We start from the raw sequence: 22,093 nt of genomic DNA, 5'->3' as shown, positions 1-22,093 counted from the left end.
AGAGACACTCAACGTTGTAAACTGCTAGGGAGCAGCTCTGTAATTCAGTCTGTTTTCTTACAACATGTGTTTGTTTATTACAGAGAGCTGTGATGACTTGAGGGTGTCATGTCAACCTTGTCTCATGTACCAGCTGAACTCAGTGACACGAGCATCCTGACAGATGGGATGTTATTACTGAACCACCGGGGAGGGTGCCCGGGGCTGACTGTGCTTCGTGTGCAGTGAGGACCCACTTGACCCGAGTGAAGGCAGCAAAAAAACCTCGCGTTGGAACCCCATGCCTGTGTCTGTTCCTCCAGTGGTTCTCAAACTTCAGAGTCCCTGTCTGAGTCACTGGGGAGTGGAGGGAGGGGGGTTAAAAACATACAGGCCATGCCCCACCCCCAGAGTTTCTGATTCAGCAGGTCTGGGGCATGGCCGGAGAATCTGCATTTCTAGCAAGTCCCTGGGTGATGCTGATGCTACTGGCTGGGAGATCACACTTTGACAACACAAGTCTACTCCTGAGCCCCGTTGTTAACATAAAACTCACCCTCTCCTCTTCTGCTTCTGTGAAGGTGTGGCCTAAGGCACTTCAGTTTCAGAATGGAGGCCAAAAGATGGAAACAACCCAAGTGTCCATGAACAGATGAATGGCTAAGTAAAATGTGATATAAATACATATATTCATCTGTCATATATATATATGGTAGAATATATATATATGATGGAATATTATTCAGCCATAAAAAGGGATGAAATGCTGATACCTTTTACAACATGGATGAATCTTGAAAACATTATGTTGAAAGAAGTCAGTTACATAAAGCCACATGTTGCATGATTTCATTTATGAAATGTCTGAAATAGGCCAGTTCATAGTGACAGAAAGCAGATTGGTGGTCGCCAGAAGCCGGGGTAGGAAGGAACGAGGAGTGACTGCTTATTGGGTTTCTGTTTGGAATGATGAACTTCTAAGCCTAGACAGTGGTGATAGCTGCACAACATTGTGAACCTACTTATTGGGTACCACTGAATTATACACTTTGAAATGATTAAAATGGTCAATATTATGTTATGTACATCTACCACAATAATAAATTAAAAGAGTTACTGGAGTGCTGTTCTAACTCAAATTGTGGAAGCCAGTTGAAAAGTTTACAGCAGGGGTCCTCAAACTATGGCCCACGGGCCACATGCAGATACAAATATTGTATTTGTTCCCGTTTTGTTTTTTTACTTCAAAATAAGATATGTGCAGTGTGCATAGGAATTTGTTCATAGTTTTTTTTTAAACTATAGTCCGGCCCTCCAACGGTCTGAGGGACAGTGAACTGGCCCCTTGTTTAAAAAGTTTGAGGACCCCTGGTTTACAGGATTAAGATTGGAAATGCAAAGGGCCTAATACCAGCAGGTCTTAGCCTTATTGAATGGAAAAAAAAATCACCTGGGGACTTTTTGTATGATACCCTTGTCTTAGCCACACGTGAGAACAATTAAATTGAAATCTCTGGAGGTGAGGCCTAGGCATCAGACATTTTAAAACTCAGCCCCAGATGATTCTAATGTACAACTAGGATTGAGGACACTGGCCTAAAATCTTGAGGTTCAAATGGACTCAGACCTATGTGCAAACTGACTTGGACTTCATCATAGACAATGAACCTCGCATCTTCTCCCAAATTTGCTTGGATGTAGAGAGTAGAATGAAGAGACTTTGGAATCAGTTTGAATATCATCTCCACTACCAACTAGCTGTGTGACCGTGAGCAAACCATAACCTCTCTGAGCATTGTTTTTGTCAACGGAGAGTAGGAGTCCGTGTTCTCCTCTGGAAAGAATACTATTTCATAGCAGTTTTGTAGGAAACAAGTCAGTTTCCTAGTTCTAACAGTGTCAGACGCTGTTTTGTCATCATGCATCTCTGCCTGTCCTTCTAGACTGAGAGGGAGACACAGTGCCATATCCTATATAATAAAAGGCCAATATGCAAATTGTCCCCTCTACCTTAGCGTTCGACCAGGGGGCGGGCCACCCGGCCAACCGCCCATGGCCCCTCTTCCTGGCGGGCCCAGCCAGACCCCACCTGTGCACAAATTCGTGCACCAGGCCTTCAGTTTATGTGAAAACCCTAACCCTGTAGTATCTTGTATCATGAATTCAGTTTTATCCCCACACCTGAGAGGAGGGGCATGTGTAGGTTGGGAATGAGTGATTATGCCTCCTGAATCTGTACTCTGGAAGCGGAGGAGATTGTGAGCCTGATAGAAATCTTTTTGCCCTCATGCTCAGACTTTCTTTTGTGTATCAAGCTTTTTAACGATGTCAATACACTTAAAGATAAAAACAGATAAAATTTACGCACAAATTCCTGACAGTAAATAAAATCATTTGGATATTTTCTTGTTTCTTATTTGTAGGTAAAATAGATAATATATTTTTATTTAACCACAATTATGATATAGATGCAATTTTATATTCTGCTTGTTTTCACTTAGTACTTGGTCATGTTTTTATAGTTCTTCATTATTGACATTTTAATGGCTTCATAATATTTCAATGAGTTGCCTTATAATTTAATATTCCTCTGTTGTTAAGCTTTTTGGTTGCTTCCAAGTTTTCAATATTAGAAATTGTGCTCAGTGAAAATATTTCTTCAAATAACTTTAACTTCCTTTGGCTTATTTTATTAAAATAAAATTCCCATATCTTACTGGGTCAGGGGTCTAAACATTTTAAGGGTCTTGAATGTACTATCGCATTGCTACTGGCAGGGTGTGGGTATTATTGTTTTCAATAACATCCCAGCATTGAATTTCATCATTTGAAAAGGTTTACAAATTGTACAACTATAATCTAAATTTAATATAAGCTAATAAGTTACTGTGTCCAACATTTTGGCATGCATAACATTCCTTCTCCAGTTCCTTTTCTGGTGGCATCCCAATGTTTTGTAAGTTGCTGGGGAGGGAGGCAGTTTACAAACATTGCACATTGTAGAAAATCAATGATTATTTTTTGAAGTAATGAATATAGTAGGTAACCCCTCTTCCTAATATTTCTTCAGGTTTCTAATAGCAGGGCTTTTTAAAACACACACACACAACAACAACACTATCTTACACTTAGGTTGGTAGCCTCAGAGCTTTGTTTGCTGGAAAAAGCTCAAAAATTTTCACTTGGTGGGAAGTAGATCTCCCCACAGCACGAACCATAGCAGCTAAACCATTGCTCTTTCCTCCAGCCTCTCTTTGCACTCCCATCTTTTTTCCCGTTTCCTCTGGAAGAGCCAGCTCAACCTGAATCAAAGAAAAGCAATCTGTAGAGTGCATGGGAGGAAAATGAGCACAAATATGCCTTTCCTAAGCTCTGGAGCTTAGTTTTCACTCATTCAAGCAGAAGGGTTATGCACACTCAGATGATAGTGTTTGTGCATTGGTACCCATTCATCGGGACAGTTCAGTTCAAGGTGATGGAAAGCTGCTGTGGATTCAGCAATGCTTTTAAGTAGCTATGTATTTTATTAATTTCAATAGTGTCTACATACATTTAAAAAAATAATAGTAAAGAACATGCAGGAGACCAGTTTATCCAGCTACATGCAATGTCGATGTGCATTTGCATTCTCGAGTTCTTTGTGTCCTCAGCGCAAAATTGGGAAATGCTGCCCTGAGGCTAGGCCAATATCTTAATATTATAACTAAGAGGTGCTTAGCTAGTTAAGATGACTAGAGAAGTGCTTGTCATTGTCACTGGGACTTAACTAGTATTTAATACTGTAACCTGTTCCCAGTTAGGCCTAGGCACACCTTAATTTTTGAAGTTAGCTCATTTAAAAGTTCACTTCATGCCCGTCCACTTTCTTCGTAATCAGTGACAGCAACAAACAATGGCATTGCTTAAATGTCTTGCTGCCTGAAATAACATCTTCTTCCAATTAAAAAGGAACAAAGACTGCACCTCTTTTCTGTTCCCTTTGTTGGCTATAACATCTTGACATCTGCTTCTGTCTCCAGTTTTGTCTGAGACTTAGCTGACCTCTCAAAACAGTATGTCGTGTGTTTCTGTTGGGAAGGGATTGCTTGTGACTATGGCTTTCAAAGGAAATGTATGCTGGTGGTTTGCAGAGAGTTGACATATACTTAGGGGTCCCTTTGGCAGAGGGCAGCAGGGCCCCAGGGATTTGCACCATCTCCTAGGAGCGCTTGTACCCTGGGGTGCCTGGGTGGTGGCAGGGATGTGTACCCCACTTCGTTGCACCCTTTCCCCTTCCCGGTTTCCTACAAAGACACTCTACTGTCGTTTACTCCAGCTTCAATCTTCAACATTCAACTTAGCACACATCACGTCAGAGATCCTTAAACTCAAGGGAACAGAGAGGTCATAGCACTGGTCTCCAAGCCTGGCTTTTCATCAGTCTCTTGGGGAACTTTTGTAAAATGTTCTTGCTCCCCACACGTGTTCTGATTCATTACGACTGTGTGTGGACATGAAACCTGCATTTTTGTTTTGTTTTGTATGTTTTTAACTCACTAGATCACTGGTTTATTATAAAAGGTTGTAACTCAGGAGCCAGATGGGAGAGATGCACAGGGCAAGGTGTGTGGGTAGGGGTGTGGGGCTCCCACACCCCTCCAGGTCTGCTACCCTCCCAGCCCCTGCACCTGTTCACTAACCCAGAAGCTCCGAAGCCTGCATTTTTTAAAAAACTCTCCTTGTGCTTTTAAAGTTCCAGGACCACTAACCTAACCGGACTCTCAGGGCAAGACTCCCTTGAATATCATCTCTGGCAGGTGGCCATGTCTCTGGCATTGAATACCTCCAGCCATGGGGCACTCACTACTTTTACAAATGGCCTGAGTTAAAACAGTCCTTTTCCACCACAAAAGTTTCTACCTATCGGTCCTAATTATGCCTTTTAGAGCAGCACGGTGAAAAGCTATTCCTACTTTTCCCTCAAACACTTGAAGACAACTACTGCTTCCTTCTCAGGATCTCTCAGAGTCCCGTTTCTGGGCTCTCAGTCCTGGTCCTCCTCTGAATATGATTGAGGTTTTATAGTGAGTTTAGTTATATCTTTTAGATGATCTCTTTGAGAACTTTATGGAGTGGCTGTCATCCCAGTGTTAGAGATGACGGAGGGCCGGTAGGTTTAAGTGACCTGCCCTGGTTCCCACAGCTAATAAGTCGCTAAATTGCAATTTGAACAATCTGCCTAACTCCAAATTCTGCACTCTTAACTAACACATTATGCACCGGATTTTTATTTTTGTTTTATTTTATTTTACATCTACTTATTTGTTAAATGCAAATAAGTAGATGCTAAATAAGGAGTATTAAAATGAAGTGTATGAAAGTATAGCCCCTCCGATTTTTCCGCCCAGAGGCAGCCACTGTCAGATTTGCAAAGTCCTTCTTGAGCGTCCCACTGGGAGCTGGAGGTTCTGTTCGGAGCAGCAGAGGACTTTGCCTCCTTTGCTGGGGCCCCATCTGCAATGAGTGGCCCTCAGACTCATGGGAGCTGCTGGCAAGGCCTAGGTCTCTTGGTTCACTCTGATTTGTAGGCAAGTAAACCCTTCATTTTTTACTTAATTATTTTTAGCTAATTACCTTCATTAATTGTTTTAATAAACTAGTATTGATTCAGGTTCTACTCACTTTGTACCCTTGCAAATGGGTTTTTGGGTCTTAAAAGAAACCCATTATTTTTCCTGTTGGTTGTAACCTATCATTTCACCTTATATAGATCTTTTAGCCTCCCAATTTGATCACCCATTAAATTATTTAGCTCAATGTCATTCTCATATGTTAATATATATGATGTCTCTCTTTGTCCAAATCATTGGTAAAATTTTTGTTGCAGGTGGGACCAAAGACAGAGTTTTTGAATACCTGTGGGGGAATTAATTAATGAATACTCTTGGCTATAGTTACTCAACCAAATGTGAACACACCTAACTGTATTACCATGAAGTCTTATCTATAAGGACATGAGAAATTTGGTCAAATGCCTTTCTGTCTACAACATTTTCCTAATTAATCGAGTGAGCTTATCCAAAAAAGGGAGTGCTTAATTTCACTCTTTAGCAAACCTTCTGTGAGCTCCTAGTTATCATCACCTTTCCCCTTTACGGGTCACAGACATCTCTTTTATAATATATTCTAGATGTTTTCGGTGGATATCAGCTCACATTTTTGTGGGCCTCTGAGTGACTCAGAAAGGGCTGGGTTCAGGCTGGGATGTGCTGCAGTGGAGCCTGGAGTGGCAGGCAAGGCCAAGGCCAGTGGGTGGTGAGTGAAGGCTGCTTCAGTGGTGAGTTAAGTGCAGAGGTGTCAGGGCCGGCTCATTAGAAGAGAGAGTTGACTAGAAGTATCTGCCCTCAGGCTGCATCAGGGGCAGGGAAAGGTCAAGAATGGAACAAAGGCAGATGCTCCCTCAGGGAGTGAACCACTGGGCCGGGAAAGGCTGGAGGCTGGTGTTTGAAACAAGAAACCAAGAAAGCAGAGGATCTGGGAGGTGAAGCTGATGTCAGACAAGAGTGAGGACTGGTCTTGGAGAAGTGAGCTGCCTCATTGGGCCCTGTAACGGGACAACTTCGTTCCCTGTCTCAGCAAATGACACTACCCATTGTCCAAACCAGATATCCGAGTGTCCTACAATCCTTCTGCTCCCTCAGCCTCCCACAGTTTACCAAGCCCTGCCATGTGGCTTCAAGGTTGGTGGCCAAGAGCAAGGGATGATGATAAAGGGGGTACATGTTGGAGTGGGGAGGACCTGCAACTCCAGTCCGTCGGAATGGATGACCTAGGCAATGGGAAACTGGACTAGGAAGTCTTATTTGTCCACTTAGAGTTTTCTATATGGAAGAATTGGGTGAATGGGTGAATATCTATAGTAGGCTCATGGGAGACAGTTTGTTTAACTTAATTTTATAGACAGACCTGATCTGGTGTAAGATATAATCGGCCTGTCAGCAGCATGTTTGTACTGGTAGTTATTCTTATCCTGATGGCTTTTAACGATTTTGGGGGCTGGCAGGAACTGGGGTAAATGTAGCAGAACAAATGGGTGTTAGAGGGAAAATTTAACTGTAAGGAGCAGTGATCACTTGGTGATGGTGACAGCAGAGCACAGAGGAAAAGTGATCTTTAAACTTCTGCTTTACAAAAATTGGTGTATAAACGTGTACATTAATGAAGCAACCCAGGTGGGAACATTTATAAAAATAAATGCCTTTTGGATGCACATACGGGCAGTTGTAGCCACTGTGGGTTTCTTGTGGGTCTGATAGCAATGAGCTGTGTTAGTTAATGAATCAGTCAATGTGATGAATAACAGCGAAAGGCTCTGCCTTGGGAGCTCAGGATAACACCAGTTACACCCATAACCTCGTTACTGGGTTCAGTTACTGAACAAGTGGCAGAGACTGGATGAAGAGTTGACCCAGGAACCCTCCTTGAATATGTCTATTTTATTTGACATCTCCTTCTAGAACTGCTAGAAATTCCAATGTACAAAATGGAGTGGTAGGTGCAAACTGAGTGGTAAGAAGTAAGGCATGGCTATCACATCTGGGTGTTGGGGGTTAGATAGAAAGTTTGCTTTGTGGTTGCCGTAATGGCCATGGTCTGTGCCTTTTGCTGCTGTTTTCTACTGACAACAAGGTTGAGCTGTGGCAAAGTTCCGGGCATTCTTGCCCGTTGTGCCTGTTGCCTTGAATGGGACCAGGTAGTTCCATGAGCCAGAACAGAAAACCTGTGGTTCTGGATGCCCCAGATGCTGTTGTGTATTGATGTTGAATCAGTAGGTTTGGTGCTTCGTTTTAGTCTCTCAGGCTCTGGAAATGCTTGAGCTTGCCCTGATCCATGCACGGCATAATGGAGTGCCTGATCCCATCCCTCCAGAGGGGATCAACAGGAGCAAAATATGACCTGATGGCCAAGTCCTCCTTTCCCCCCAGATGGTCTATATCTGACCTGTCCACTGTGGTAGTCGCTACATGCGAGTGTTTATAGTAAATTAATTAACCAAAATAAGAAATTCAGTTGCTTAGTTACACTAGCTACGTTTCAATTGTTCAGTAACCACAAGTAGCCAGTGTAAAGAGTATTGAACAGTACTCATTACAGAGCGTTTCCATCACTGAAGAAAGTTCTGTTGAACAGCACTGGTCAGATTTCTTTGAAGGAGAATAATCTGGGGTGTCGGGCTCCTGCAGTCTCACTATGCTGGTGGTTTTCAGACCAGGTGAGGATGGAAGAAGTTCAATTGTGATGATGAAGCCTCCCCCACCTACCCCATCCCAGGAAAGGTTGCTATGCAACATAACAGAGGTAACTCATGTTTTCAGGTCTTCAAAGATCCAGTGGATGACTCCTGAAAGGTGTAAATTTTTGATAGCTGCTTTTTTGTGAGAGATCCTCAAAATATAAACACTAATGACCTGGAGTTGAAGGGGGAAGGTGTGTTGGGGATGATGTTGATCCATCTAGATGTCATGCTTGAAGTTGGTAGGACTCAGAAATTTGACTTCCACCAGTTTGTCTGTTTGTTTTTAAAGGACTTCTACAATTTTGTATTTAACCTGTAAGGCAGAGCTTTCTGGACAAGGAGTGAACAATTAACATATACTTGAAACTTTTCTCCTGAAAGATCATGCACTACTCTGCCCTAGATGATAGTTCTATCTCATATTGTAGGCTTCAGCAAATACTCTTTGACAAGTAATTTGGTCTGTATAACAATGAAAGGTGGTTCTTACCTTAATAAAATTTGAAATATATGATACCAATCTCATAAACTCTAATTCACAAACCCTGGGATTATGAGAGGCACTTAAAAAATGGCATTAAGATTACCCTTTATCTCTGTGATAGGCAGAATAATGCCCTCCCAAAGATGTCTATGTCCTACTTTCCAGAATATGTGAATGTTACTTTATGTGGGGAAGCGACTTTGTAGATGTGATTATGCTAAGGAACTTGAGATGGGAGATTATCCTGGGTTATCTGGGTGGGCCCAGTTTAGTCACATGAGCTACCCAAAATAGAGAACCTTTCCCAGTTGTGGTCACATACAGAAATGTGATCAATACAAGGAGAGTCTGAGAGATGTAACATGTCTGGATTTGGAGGAAGGGGCCATGAGCCAAGGAAAGCAAGCAGCCTCCAGAAGCTGGAAAAAATAAGGAAGTAGGGGAAAATTCAGCCCTTCGCACACTTAATTTTATACTTCTGACCTACAGAACTCTAAGATAATAATTTTGTGTTGTTGAACCTGCTGTGTCTGTGATCATTGCTAACAGCAGAAATAGGAAACAGATTTACTTCTTAAAGAGTGGAGGATTACCAAATAACTTACTTTGAAAAAATATAACTGTTAAGAGGATGGAATATTCATGTTCACTAATCAGTACATTTTGAGCTTGTAGACGATTCTGTATGAAACCAAATTATAATAAAACTGTTGCTTGGCGAGCATAGAAAGCTTCCTTAGTGATTAGGCTGAGTTCAGAAGGCTATTATGTCTGTGTCTACCCCTTACTTATCTGGGTAGGTGTTAGGCCTCTGAAAGTGTAATCCGGTAGAGAACTTGTCTGCCAAAAACTGGCCTTGTGAATTGGGCAGCAGCCATGCATGATTGGCATTGAAGGCCTTCTAAGCCTTAGCAACCTGGTTTTATTTGTTCACAAAAAGGACCGAAGAAGATGGATGGAAAATAAATAATTGTGAAACACTTGATCTTGAAGATCTGTACCCCCAGAGTACACCAGGGTGGGGCTGGTGGTAAAGCATGTCATGGGCAAAGAAATCAGGATCACAGCTTCTGAGGATAGAACATGTTCTCAACTGGGGATTTATCCCAGAGAGGAGAATTGTCACCTGGGTTTGCAGTTACAGCTGCTTTTCTGTGGGCAGGGTGGGTGTGAACTTCCTGGATGGGTGCCAGGGGCTGCCTAGCCTCCGAGGGGCACATCCTCAAGGCCAATGCTGGGCACTGCTGGGGACCTGACATTTCTGACAGCCCCATAGTTGGAGCGTTTTCTCATCTTGGGTTTTCTGGCACTCTTCCCTTACTCTGTGATTTTCAGAGATTACAGCGTGATTCCTCAATTACCTCTGCAAGGTCTTCCCGTTCCCAGGCTGTACTAGTAATTCCTGGGCCTGGAGTCCTGCACTCATTTAGAGCGACTCGGGCTTCCTCACTATCTCTCCATCCATCTTCAGCTTCTGTTCCCTCTCAGTCATCTGTGTTCTGCTTTCCTGGTGTTGGGGATTCTGCTTCCAGGCATCAAGGACAGAAGTAAAACCACAGTTGGGCAGTGCCACCACCTGCCCCACTCCACTCCACGCCATCGCCCTTTTCGTTCATCGATTCACTCCAAACACAATTTTACCAGGTCTGTTTTGTTGTTGTTAATCTTCACCTGAGGATATTTTTTCCCATTGCCTTTTAGAGAGTGTGAAAAGGAGGGAGGGAGGGAGTGGGGGAGAGAGAGAGAGAAACATCGATGTGAGAGAGACACATCTGCTGATCGCTTCCTGCACGTGCCCTGACCGGGGACAGGGAACAAACCCACAACCCAAGCATGCACCCTTCAGTTTGTGAGCCGACACTCTAACCACTGAGCGCACCGGCCAGGGCTGCAGGTCTGTTTTTGCCCTCTGAGTATTACAGGCCTGAGGTCGGAGCTGTCACAGCACCACAGCCTCTGCTGTAACGCACTGTCTTTCTGGCATGCTCCTCACTCTACCTTCTCACTGAAATGTTCCCTGTGCTGACATTGCAAAGGTTTCAGGTACCTCCTTGATGTTCACTTGGATTATGCCTTATTATATTTTCAGAACTTCATTTCTTTAGAGGTTTCTACATTTCAGGTCATACTTCTTTTTAGCGCTGGGGTTATTAACCCCGGTTGTACATTGGAAGGACTCAAACAACCTTTAGAAAGCACCAATGCTTGGCCCCAACACAGACCAATGAAACCAAATACCTGGGGCTGGCCCAGGAGGGGGAACTTTATTTTAGGTGTCCCTGATAACCATAAAAGAAAAAAAGTGTTAAAGTGGACTTCATCAAAATTAAAAAAATGTCTGCTCATCAAAAGATACTATTAAGAAAAAGAAGAAAAAAGTCACAGACTAGGAGAAAATATTGGCCACGTATATATCTGAGGATGTATATCCAGCAAATGTTAACATTTCCTGCAACTCAATAATAAAAGACAAATGGCGCAATTGAAAATTTGACCAAATGGTGGGAATGCAGACTGGTGCAGCCACTATGGAAGACAGTATGGAGTTTCCTCAAAAAGTGGAAATGGAGCTCCCATTTGACCCTGTGATCCCACTTCTAGGAATATATCCCAAGAAACCAGAAACACCAATCAGAAAGGATATGTGCACCCATATGTTCATAGCAGCACAATTCACCATAGCTAAGATCTGGAAACAGCCTAAGTGCCCATCAGTAGATGAATGGATTAGAAAACTGTGGTACATCTACACGATGGAATACTATGCTGCTGTAAAAAAGAAGGAACTCTTACAATTTGCAACGGCATGGATGGAGCTGGAGAGCATTATGCTAAGTGAAATAAGCCAGTCAATGAAGGAAAAATACCACATGATCTCACTCATTCATGGATAATAAAGACCATTACAAACTTTTGAACAATAATAGATACAGAGGCAGAGCTGCCTCAAACTGATTGTCAAACTGCAGCGGGAAGGCCAGAGAGGGTTGGGGGGCAGAAGGGAGGGGAGTAAGAGATCAACCGAAGGACTTGTATGCATGCATATAAGCTTTTAAAAAGAATAAATAAAAATAAAAAAAATTAAAAAAAAAGAAAATTTGACCAAAAAGCTTGAATAGACACTTCATAAAGGAAAAAGGTATATCTTTCTTGTTTTTAATGTATTCACAATGCCATCAACACATCTAAAAATTAACAGCAACTTGTTAATATCTATACTAATAAAAGGGTAATATGCTAATTAGACCAGACATCTTCCGGACGTCCTTCTGGACAAAGCCACGGTGGCAGGCTCTGAGGCAGAGGTGGTTAGGGGCGATCAGGCCAGTAGGGGTGGAGTTAGGGGCATCAGGCCGGCAGGCAGAGGTGGTTAGGGGCGATCAGGCAGGCAGGCAGGCAGGCAAGCCAGGTGGTTAGGAGCCAGCGGTCCCAGATTGTGAGAGGGATGTCCCCTGAGGGGTCCTGGATTGGAGAGGGTGCAGGCCGGGCTGAGAGACGCCCCCACCCCCATGCACGAATTTTGTGCACCAGGCCTCTAGTTATAAAATATTTAGGCAGTGTTCAAATGTCCCCAATTATCTCATGATTTCTTTTTATTCTTGGCTTGCTCAAATCAGGATCCAAATAAGACTCACAGACTGCATTCAGTTGAAATGTCTCTTGTCTTTTTTAATCTATAGACCTCTTTCCCCCCCCCCTTGCCATATATTTATTGAATAAAGTGGGCTATTTGTCTTGTGGAATTTTCAACATTCTTGGTTTTGCAGATTGCATCTTCATGGTAGTGTTTAACCTGTTCCTTTATTACCTGTAATTCCTATGTACCTGGAGGCTCATCATCATTATTAGTAATATTAAAGACTTCACTTCCAAGACCAACACTTTCCATGTATGACATCTTGCCACAGTGAGTGAGGCGGGTCCCAAACTCTCCGGAGGCAACAAAAAAGAGGATAACTATTTTGCAGTAATGCCAAGTCTAGTCCCTGTTGACTTTACAAACAAAAAACACCTGGCTAGAATCCATCATTAGGTGCATGATAGCTGTCTACTAGAATGTGTTGGGCCTTCCCTTTGTGCCTGAGAATGAGCATGGACAGGTGGGAAGAATGTGAACTTGGGAGTCAGAGAGCTCTGGATTGGAACTTTGACTTTGCCTTTTATTAAGATCATGCCTTTCCTAGTTAATATTTTTTTTAAAATATATTTTATTGATTTTTTACAGAGAGGAAGGGAGAGGAATTGAGCGTTAGAAACACTGATGAGAGAAAAACATCAATCAGCTGCCTCCTGCACACCTCCTACTGGGGATGTGCCCACAACCAAGGTACATGCCCTTGGCTGGAATTGAACCTGGGACCTTTCAGTCTGCAGGCCGATGCTCTATCCACTGAGCCAAACCGGCCAGGGCCCTAGTTAATATTTTTTCATCTCAGATTTTTTATATAAGAGGATAACATTTATCTTACCCGGCTGCTGAGATGCACCTGCCGTGTAGCATGTGTTTGTTTGTTTCTTTCCCTGCATAAGTTAAAAATAAGAATTTGCATCTAAAACAACAAATCTATAGAGTTTGTTTAGACCCAAATGCAAATGTAGCATTCACCAACTTCATAAATAATAGAGAAAGGAGGTTTTCATGCACATCCTTCGAAAGACTATGCAGAAAGGGAAAGGAGCTGAGAATAGGGAACATAGCTCTCTTTCCCTCCTTGTAATCAGGAAATTCTTCCCAAAGAAAGCATGACCCGTTCTAGCCTAAAATTTTGCTATTCTCTGGACTGTGCTGGCTTGAGAACGTTATTTCTTTTACCAAAAGATGAGTTCACAGTAAATGACTCAGAGACATATGGATGAAATTTCCCTTAAGCCACTCAGGGGATTAGAAATTAAGGGAAAGAGTGCTTGGCAAAATGCATTTGGGGTTTTGCCAAACCTAAACCAACTGAGAAATAGTTAAGACACAAGGCAGATCTCGAATGCTGCCAAGTTTACCCATCTTAGCAGGACAGGGATTTATAATTAGAGCTGCTCAGAAAAGCACTGCCTCTCGGGTGGCAAAGGACAGAAAAGCCTTTGTCCTCACCGTCTCAACGGGCTGCTCGCTCCCAGACGGACCCTTTACAGTGTTCACCCCTCTTCATCATCAGGGTCTGCACAGCCACCTCCTGGCCACTCGGTTCCCCTTCCACACCAGGCCCCCACCATGCTCTCCAGGCCTCTTTTGTTTCCAGGCCAGGCTGGCTGTTTCTCACAGCGAATCCCTGGATGAGGGAGAACAAATCTTCATGGGCGTTTTTGAATTACAGTGAAGAGCTGTGGTGGGAAAATATGACAAAACAATTTCCTTCCCGGACACAATTTTTTGGTCTTCTGTCTCTCACCTTTGTCACCTTTCCACATTTCTCTGCTTTCCATGGAGTTTTTTTTTTCTCCGTAAGATGAGGGAATTGGATCAGATGTTTTCCAGCTGTGCTGCCGGAGCCTTTTGCAGGTAGAAGGGTGAGCCTCAATAGTTCATCTCTCAGGGCCTCTGGTGGTCCATAGGAAGGACTTAGTGGTGTTAGCTATTACTGTTCTACCACCAGCATCACCATCACCACTAGCACCATCAATACCATCACCACCACCACCACTACCATCACCCTCATCACTACCACTATCACTACCACCATCACCACCACCAGCACCACCGCCTTCACCACCAGCACCACCACTATTATCACCATCATCACCACCACCACTATATCCAGTTAGAGATACATATCTTTTCTTTCCTTTTTTTTTTGCAAATATATGCTACAACTAGATTAGCAAACTGCTACCTGGTATAGAAACTTAGGAGAATTGCTGTAATAAAGAATGATTTGTGTTTGGTATCATTTTTTGGTAGATAAGTAGTCATTTCTTATCTACTTAAGCAATATTTGAAAACAGAGTGCCCTTCTGTGTGGACTGAAAATATCCTCTGGAGTTTTGTTTGGATTATCAACTTATTTAGCACACTCTTTCTGCTTAGCAACCACCCCCACTCCCCAGGCCCTGTCCTTTTAATTAACAACCTGTCACTGTATTTCAGTGTTTCTGTTGAGGCACACCAAGTGAGCCATGAAAAGTCAAAACATATCACTTCACATAAAAACAACATTTGCTGAACTTCTCATACAATTGGGCTGGTCAGATGAACTGCTTCTTGGAGACCAGAAATCGAACCTAGGTGAGCTTATGAGAAAGACTGAATCAAGGTGCGCAGAGAGTGAGATTGGCAAGGGGTGAGGGTAGCAGGGCAGAGTTACAGGACCAAGAGTTGATATAGAGAGAGAGAGAAAGAGAGAGAGGAAAGGAGAGGGAGAGAGAGAGTGAAACATCGATCAGCTGCCTCTTGCAAACCCCCTACTGAGGATCCAGAGGATTGAGCCTGCAAACCGGGCATGTGCCCATCTGGGAATTGAACTGGAAACCTTTCCATGCATGCGATGATGCCCAAACAACTGAGTCACACAAGCCAGGGCTGGACACTTATTTTAAACCATCTCTTTTGTGCCTTAAAGCCCCAGTGCTGCATAGCTGACACCTGACAGATGTGAATTTTGCATAAGTTCGTTCATGTGTTCCATCAGCACATAACGATTAACTTCTAACATATGCCCAGGATGCTCTAGGGTTGCAGCAGTGAGCACGGCATCTGCCTCAATGCTGCTTACATACTGGCAGAGGAGAAAAATCAAAAACAAATAAAGAAACTGTTAACTATAATTCAGGTTTGATAAGTGTCAATAAGGAGTGAAGCAGAGTTCGGACATAATAGTAGATGATGGCATGTGTGTGTGAGAGTGTGGACAGTATGTGTGTTTCCATTGGCTAATTCAGTTAGCTCCATCAAGGAAGGCTGCTCAGAAGGAGTGGCATTTGAACAGACAGACCTGAGTGGAATGAGAAGTGAGTTAAGTGAGTGTCCCTGAGCTAAATGGAAACCACACAACACCATTATTACGAACTGACCTAAGTCAGTTTGGTCACGATGCACAACTATTGGGTTCTTGATAGTTGAGGATAGCTACTGAGAGAAAATTGAGGTAAATAAAGGCAAACTACTCCCCTACAACTGTCCTCGGAGTTTGTAAAGAAAGCAAATCTACCAAACCCGGTCATTCATACAGAAATGTATTAAGAAATGTTTTACTACCGGATTCAAATAGTATACACAAGCTGATGCACTCAATGGAGACCCAGTACTCTGTCCTTTTAGGAGCCCTGAGTAAGACGGTCACTTGGAGTAGAGGCAACAGCACATCAGAGACATGATTCTGTTTCACTGAAACCCAGCAACAGGTGAACAGAGCTCCTCCTAACCAATGCACAGACAGTATAGGATTAAGCCTCGGGACCCATCCTTAAGGCTACGCACTTGTGATGGTTAATTTTATGTTTCAACTTGGCTAGGCTATGATGCCCAGATGCTTGGTCAAACACCAAAGTGTTTCTGTTACTGTGAAAGTATTTTAAGATGTGATTAACACTTAAATGAGTAAACTTTGTGTAAAGCAAATTACTCTCCATGGTGTTGGTGCGTCCAATCAGTTGAAGGCTTTAAGAGCAAAGGCCAAGATAATCTTAAAGAAGAAGGAATTCAGACTCCAGACTGCAACATAGAGATTCTGCCTGAATTTCCAGCCTTTCAACTCATGGATTGATTCAAGAGTTGCAACAATAAGTCTTACTTGAATTACCAGACTGCCCTGCCCTTCAGATTTTTGGAGTTGCTGTCCACCACAATCACATGAGCCAGTTCCTTGAAATCTCTCCCCCCCCTCCCCCACCATTTGTTTATTTCTCTAAAGAACCCTGAACTCATACAGATTTTAGTTCTGGGAAGTGGGGTGCAGGTGTAACAAATACCTAAAAATGTAGGAGTGGCTTTGGAATTGGGTAAGAGTAGGGGCTGGACAGATTTAAAGTGCACAATAGCAAAAGCTTGGATTGCCTTAAAGAGATTGTTGGGAAAGAGTGAAACATTGATGGCTGCCTCCTGCAGGCCCCCCATCGAGGATCGAGCCAGCAAATGGGGCATGTGCTTGACTGGGAATTAAACTGGCAACCTTACCATGTGTGGGAAGACATAAATGTTAAAGCAGATTCTGATGAGAGCTCAGAAAGAACAGAGCTGCAGAGCAAGTTTCTATTGTCTTAGAGAATACATACATCAACATGAACAGAATGTTGCTAGGAATATACTCATATTCCTAATGGTGCTTCTTGTGCTCTTTCAGATATTGGGACACAGACACAGACAGGCATGGAGGCAAGATGATGTGAAGAGACACCAGGGGGAAAGAGCCACCCACAAAGCAAGGAGGGACCCAGCACAGATCCTGTCCTCACAGCCCTCAGAAGGAACCAGCTCTGCCTACACCTTGATTTTGGACATCTAGCCTCCAGAACTGTGTGACCACACAGATGTGTTGTTGAAGCCACCCAGTGTGTGGAGTTTTGTTCTGGCAGCCCCAGCACATTATTCCTGTGCTATGAGCCTCAGTGGTTTCTTACAGCCCATTTGTCACCAGTCAAGTGTGCCAGGAGCAGGTGCTGAGACAATATTTGGGGTGCAAAATGTTTATTAGGGATCAAACCCTGTAAGAGGAAGGGGAAGGAGCCATCATAAGAAACAAATGCAAGATACCGAAGATGGCGGCATAGGTAAACACCGTAGATTGCTGCCGCAAACAACCACTTCAAAAATACAACTAAAAGACGGAACGGACATCACCCAGAACCACAGGAAAGCTGGCTGAGGAGAGACTCTTCAACTAGAAGGAAAAATAACAGCACACCGAGGCTCAGAGGAGGCGCAGTGTGGAAAATACTCAGGTGCGGAGGTGCGCGCGCAAAGCGGGCTGGTGGCTGAGAGCGCGGTTGTCGTTTTCGGTCAGGGGGGAGTCTCAGACTCTGAGCTCCAGATACGGGCGAATCGCTGGGGACTCGGACCCAAACGGGAGAAGCGGGAGTGTCTGGCATCAGTTGGAAGGCAGCTTTCCCTCCGAGGTTTGCAGCGGTTCCGGGGGTTCTGAGAAGCAGAGCCTCTGGGAACAGGACTGAGGGCACCATAACGGCTCCCTCCGCCCGCCCTGTTGAGCCCGCCCCGCCCAAGCCCTGCGCAGAGCCATTTGCCGGATCGCCTCAGGCAAAGGCTAGATTAGCACCTCCCCAGAGGACAGAAGTTTTCCGCGGCAGACACAGCTGATTCACACAGCCAGTCGGCCTGGTGGTCAAATCCCTCTAGTATTAACTACAACAATCAAGGCTCAACTAGAACAAGACTGCGCACAAAGACCACTAGAGGGTGCACCAAGAAAGCATAAAAAATGCGGAGACAAAAAAACATGACAGAAATGGAGGATATAGAGCTAAAAATCGCAATTTTGAGGGCTTGCAAAAATTTGCTAGAAGCTGTCAATAAACTTGAGGAGAGAGTCACGAAAACTAATGAGACCCTCGATGCTATGATAAAGAACCAACTAGAAATTAAGCATACACGGACTGAAATAAAGAATATTATACAGACACCCAATAGCAGACCAGAGGAGCACAAGAATCAAGCCAAAGATTTGAAATGCGAAGAAGCAAAAAACACCCAACCGGAAAAGCAAAATGAAAAAAGAATCCGAAAATACGAAGATAGTGTAAGGAGCCTCTGGGACAGCTTCAAGCGTACCAACATCAGAATAATAGGGGTGCCAGAAGATGAGAGACAGCAAGATATTGAAAACCTATTTGAAGAAATAATGGCAGAAAACTTCCCCCACCTGGTGAAAGAAATGGACTTACAGGTCCAAGAAGCGCAGAGAACCCCAAACAAAAGGAATCCAAAGAGGACCACACCAAGACACATCATAATTAAAATGCCAAGAGCAAAAGACAAAGAGAGAATCTTAAAAGCAGCAAGAGAAAGAGAGTCAGTTACCTATAAGGGAGTACCCATACGACTGTCAGCTGATTTCTCAACAGAAACTTTGCAGGCCAGAAGGGAGTGGCAAGAAATATTCAAAGTGATGAATAGCAAGAACCTACAACCAAGATTACTTTATCCAGCAAAGCTATCATTCAGAATTGAAGGTCAGATAAAGAGCTTCACAGATAAGGAAAAGCTAAAGGAGTTCATCACCACTAAACCAGTATTATACGAAATGCTGAAAGGTATCCTTTAAGAGGAGGAAGAAGAAAAAGGTAAAGATACAAATTGTGAACAACAAACATGCATCTATCAACGAGTGAATCTAAGAATCAAGTGAATAAATAATCTGATTTACAGAATGAACTGGTGATTATAATGAATCAGGGACATAGAAAGGGAATGGACTGACTATTCTTGGCGGGGAAAGGGGAATGGGAGATGCGGGAAGAAACTGGACAAAAATCGTGCACCTATGGATGAGGACAGTGGGTGGGGAGTGAGGGCGGAGGGTGGGGCGGGAACTGGGAGGAGGGGAGTTATGGGGGGGGAAAAAAAAAGAGGAACAAACGTAATCTGAACAATAAAGATTTAATAAAAAAAAAGAAACAAATGCAAATGACATGACACCAGTTAACATATATGGCCAGCTAGTCCTGCTTTAAAAATAGAAAAAGCTCAAAATAATTAATATCAGAAAAAGTATAGATGATCTTCAAACTTGATTTATACCTATTACACTCTTTATTAGTTTATAAAGAGTATAACATAATTAAGGGTTTATCTATTTTCATATGGAGGGAGCTTTATAATCTACTAGTATAACTTGGATGGAATTTTTAATGCTAATAATATTTTACGAATGTTAAGACAATACTAATATTTAGTTAGAATTTAAGTCAATATAATTTAAGGTAAATTTTTTTTCAAAAAAGGATGGGGCAGGGATTAAGATTGGCCAGAGGGAAAAGTTGAATGATAATGTACATGCAAGGAGGCATCAAGCAAACCAGTGTTGAGCTCTGGACTTAATATTGTCCACCAGGGTTGTCTTGCATTGGGTCAGAATGACTGGGCCTTTCTCCCCATCGGTCTCAGTCACTGGATACAGGCTGCCACAGGAAGGGTGGCCTCAGGCAAGGAGGCTCTACTGAAGCCAACCCTGAAGGAGTGGGCAGTGGAAGTTTCCTTGAAGGGGGAACCTGTCTACACATCTCACATCTCCCACGCTGCTCGTGGGATAGTGAAGAACAGTACACCGCTAAAATATTTTAGCCCATCTACATATCTTGAATACCTTTAACTTCATCAACAAGAGTCCATTTCTAATACCATACTTTTTAACAAACTAATTTCAACAATAAAAATTAATTTCTGACATTCAAATGCTAATGCACAAAGCCTCAGGTGTTCAGTGAGCCATCCACCACAGAAGCTCTTGAAGTGGCTTTTCTGATAAAACAAGAGGTGACTACCCTGGAGGGGAATTTTCCATTAGAGCAACTGGCGGCCCTTAGAGTAAGGAAGAGCATGACTAACTGCCTTACCGAAGTGTTTTAAAGTAAGTCACAGGCATCCCAACAACTTCCCCTTGTCGCTGCGTCTGTGACACCTACTCTCTCATCTTGCTCAATCAAACTGTCTTAGGGACTGTTTGGTTACAAAGAAGAGAACCTATTGGAATTAGTTGGAATTTATTGCGGTTTACAGTCAGGATACAAGGATTTGACAGGCAACTCCCAGACACTGAAATTGGCAATGAAGGCTCTATGGGCCACTCAGGATGGATCTGGGGTGCTGGGATCCCAAGTTTTCCCTGCTTCTCGTGGGCCTCAGGGTCCCCCTTTCTCTGTTTTTCTCTATGTCTGCTCCTGTCTCCCACTTCTCTGCCTTTCCACTTACTCATCAGTACACTTCCCCAGATTTGGTTCTACATAACCACCATCGTTTGACCATCTCCGTGTCTCTCAGGTTAATGTCTTGAGAGGGTAAAAAAGGAGGAGGAACTATACCTGGCACAGCCCTGCCTAAGGCCTGGTTCCCTTGCCGTTAGCTGAGCATTTCGGTCCGTCATCTGTGGCCAGGGTTGTGGAAGAGCAGGGTAAACGAGGCTCCTTCCAGGGGCGTTGGGAAGTCAAATTCCCCAAGAAGAAGGTGGATAAGGGGAGGCTCTCACCAGCATCTCTGGCATGCCTACCCCAATGCCAGAAGTCTCTCACATGTACACTCCTGTATATGTGTGTGTGTGTGCACATGCATGCTCACACACACACACACACACACACACACACACACCACATGTAGTAGATTAAACCAATCCAAGAGTTACTGCCATGAATTCAAATTGTAATAGTCAAATATACACATGATGTGTCTTCCTTGATTTGGTTCCTATAGAGATGTCTTATCTTTCTCAGAAACCTCATCTGCTACAGATAACACCTCTCCATTGTAACCCAAGGAGGTCTGAGTCAACTCTCCCTCGGCGATGGTTACTTCTACCAACTCTGGCTGCTACCGGGGCTAGGATGGTACAGTCTCCCTCACAGACTACACATTATCAACGGCTATGAGTCAAGTAGCCCACAACCAAGCCTAATCTAGAGTCGACTTTCCAAGAACACGCTGGCCCCTGTCAGCTCTAACAACTAGACCTCAGCATAAGCTATCAACCCGGTGATTTGACTCATGAAAGCAGAGCTCTTTGTTATCCTGCGTACATAGGAACCTCAGATTCCCCTCAGTGTTTTCTTTCATGCCTGTTGCATCATTTGGAATTGCCCAGGGAACCTGGTGTATCAACTAATCTTAGCCGTGAGACATTTTAAAGCAGGCATAGCAGTGAATCGAGAGCCCTGTGTCCAGCTTCCTAGTACCACTCACCTTTGCTGGACAGGGCAGCCCCTGACCAGGCTCAATAGGCTCCCTCATTCCCCATGCTCTTTCCCCCTGAGCCTCACATCCCTTTAACAGGGGCAGAGGAAATGCAGAAAAAGTGGAGACATCTCAGGCAGAAAGAAACCTGACAAACTGACGACCTCAGAAATCCTTAAAGAGAAAAGGCATATGGTTCCTTCCCAGACCCCCTTTGTTAGGGGTAGGAATAGGGGATACCTGAGTAAACACCTATATTTATGTTTCTCCCATCCACTCAAGTTCATATGCTTAGAGACTTCCATGAATAATTAGGTAAGTGTTTGCTAGAATATTCTCTCCTGAAAAGCCTGTTGGAGAGGTGTCCAATCTTTTCAGGTTTACCTCAACCTGGCTGCCCTGGCAAGTCTTCTCAAATGCCAAGGGGTCCAGGCCAGTGCGGCTAGGCCAGTGGTACTGCCCCTTGCCACATGGCCCAGGAGACCCTCACCTGTGACAGGCGGGTCACAGTGTTCTCAGCCCCCCCCCCCCC

At 43.6% G+C, this 22,093-nt stretch overlaps 1 protein-coding gene across 1 annotated transcript in view; it reads left to right on the top strand.

The window, feature by feature from the left end:
* The window catches only part of CDHR3 (cadherin-related family member 3), a 120,073-nt gene that overhangs the window by 18,625 nt on the left and 79,355 nt on the right, over positions 1 to 22,093 (top strand). The window lies entirely within an intron of this gene.

Source organism: Myotis brandtii, unplaced genomic scaffold, assembly GCF_000412655.1.
Source record: "Myotis brandtii unplaced genomic scaffold, ASM41265v1 scaffold17, whole genome shotgun sequence".
Taxonomy (NCBI): Eukaryota; Metazoa; Chordata; class Mammalia; order Chiroptera; family Vespertilionidae; genus Myotis; species Myotis brandtii.
Note: the sequence above shows the minus strand (reverse complement) of the source record. Positions and strands in the feature narration are given on the sequence as shown.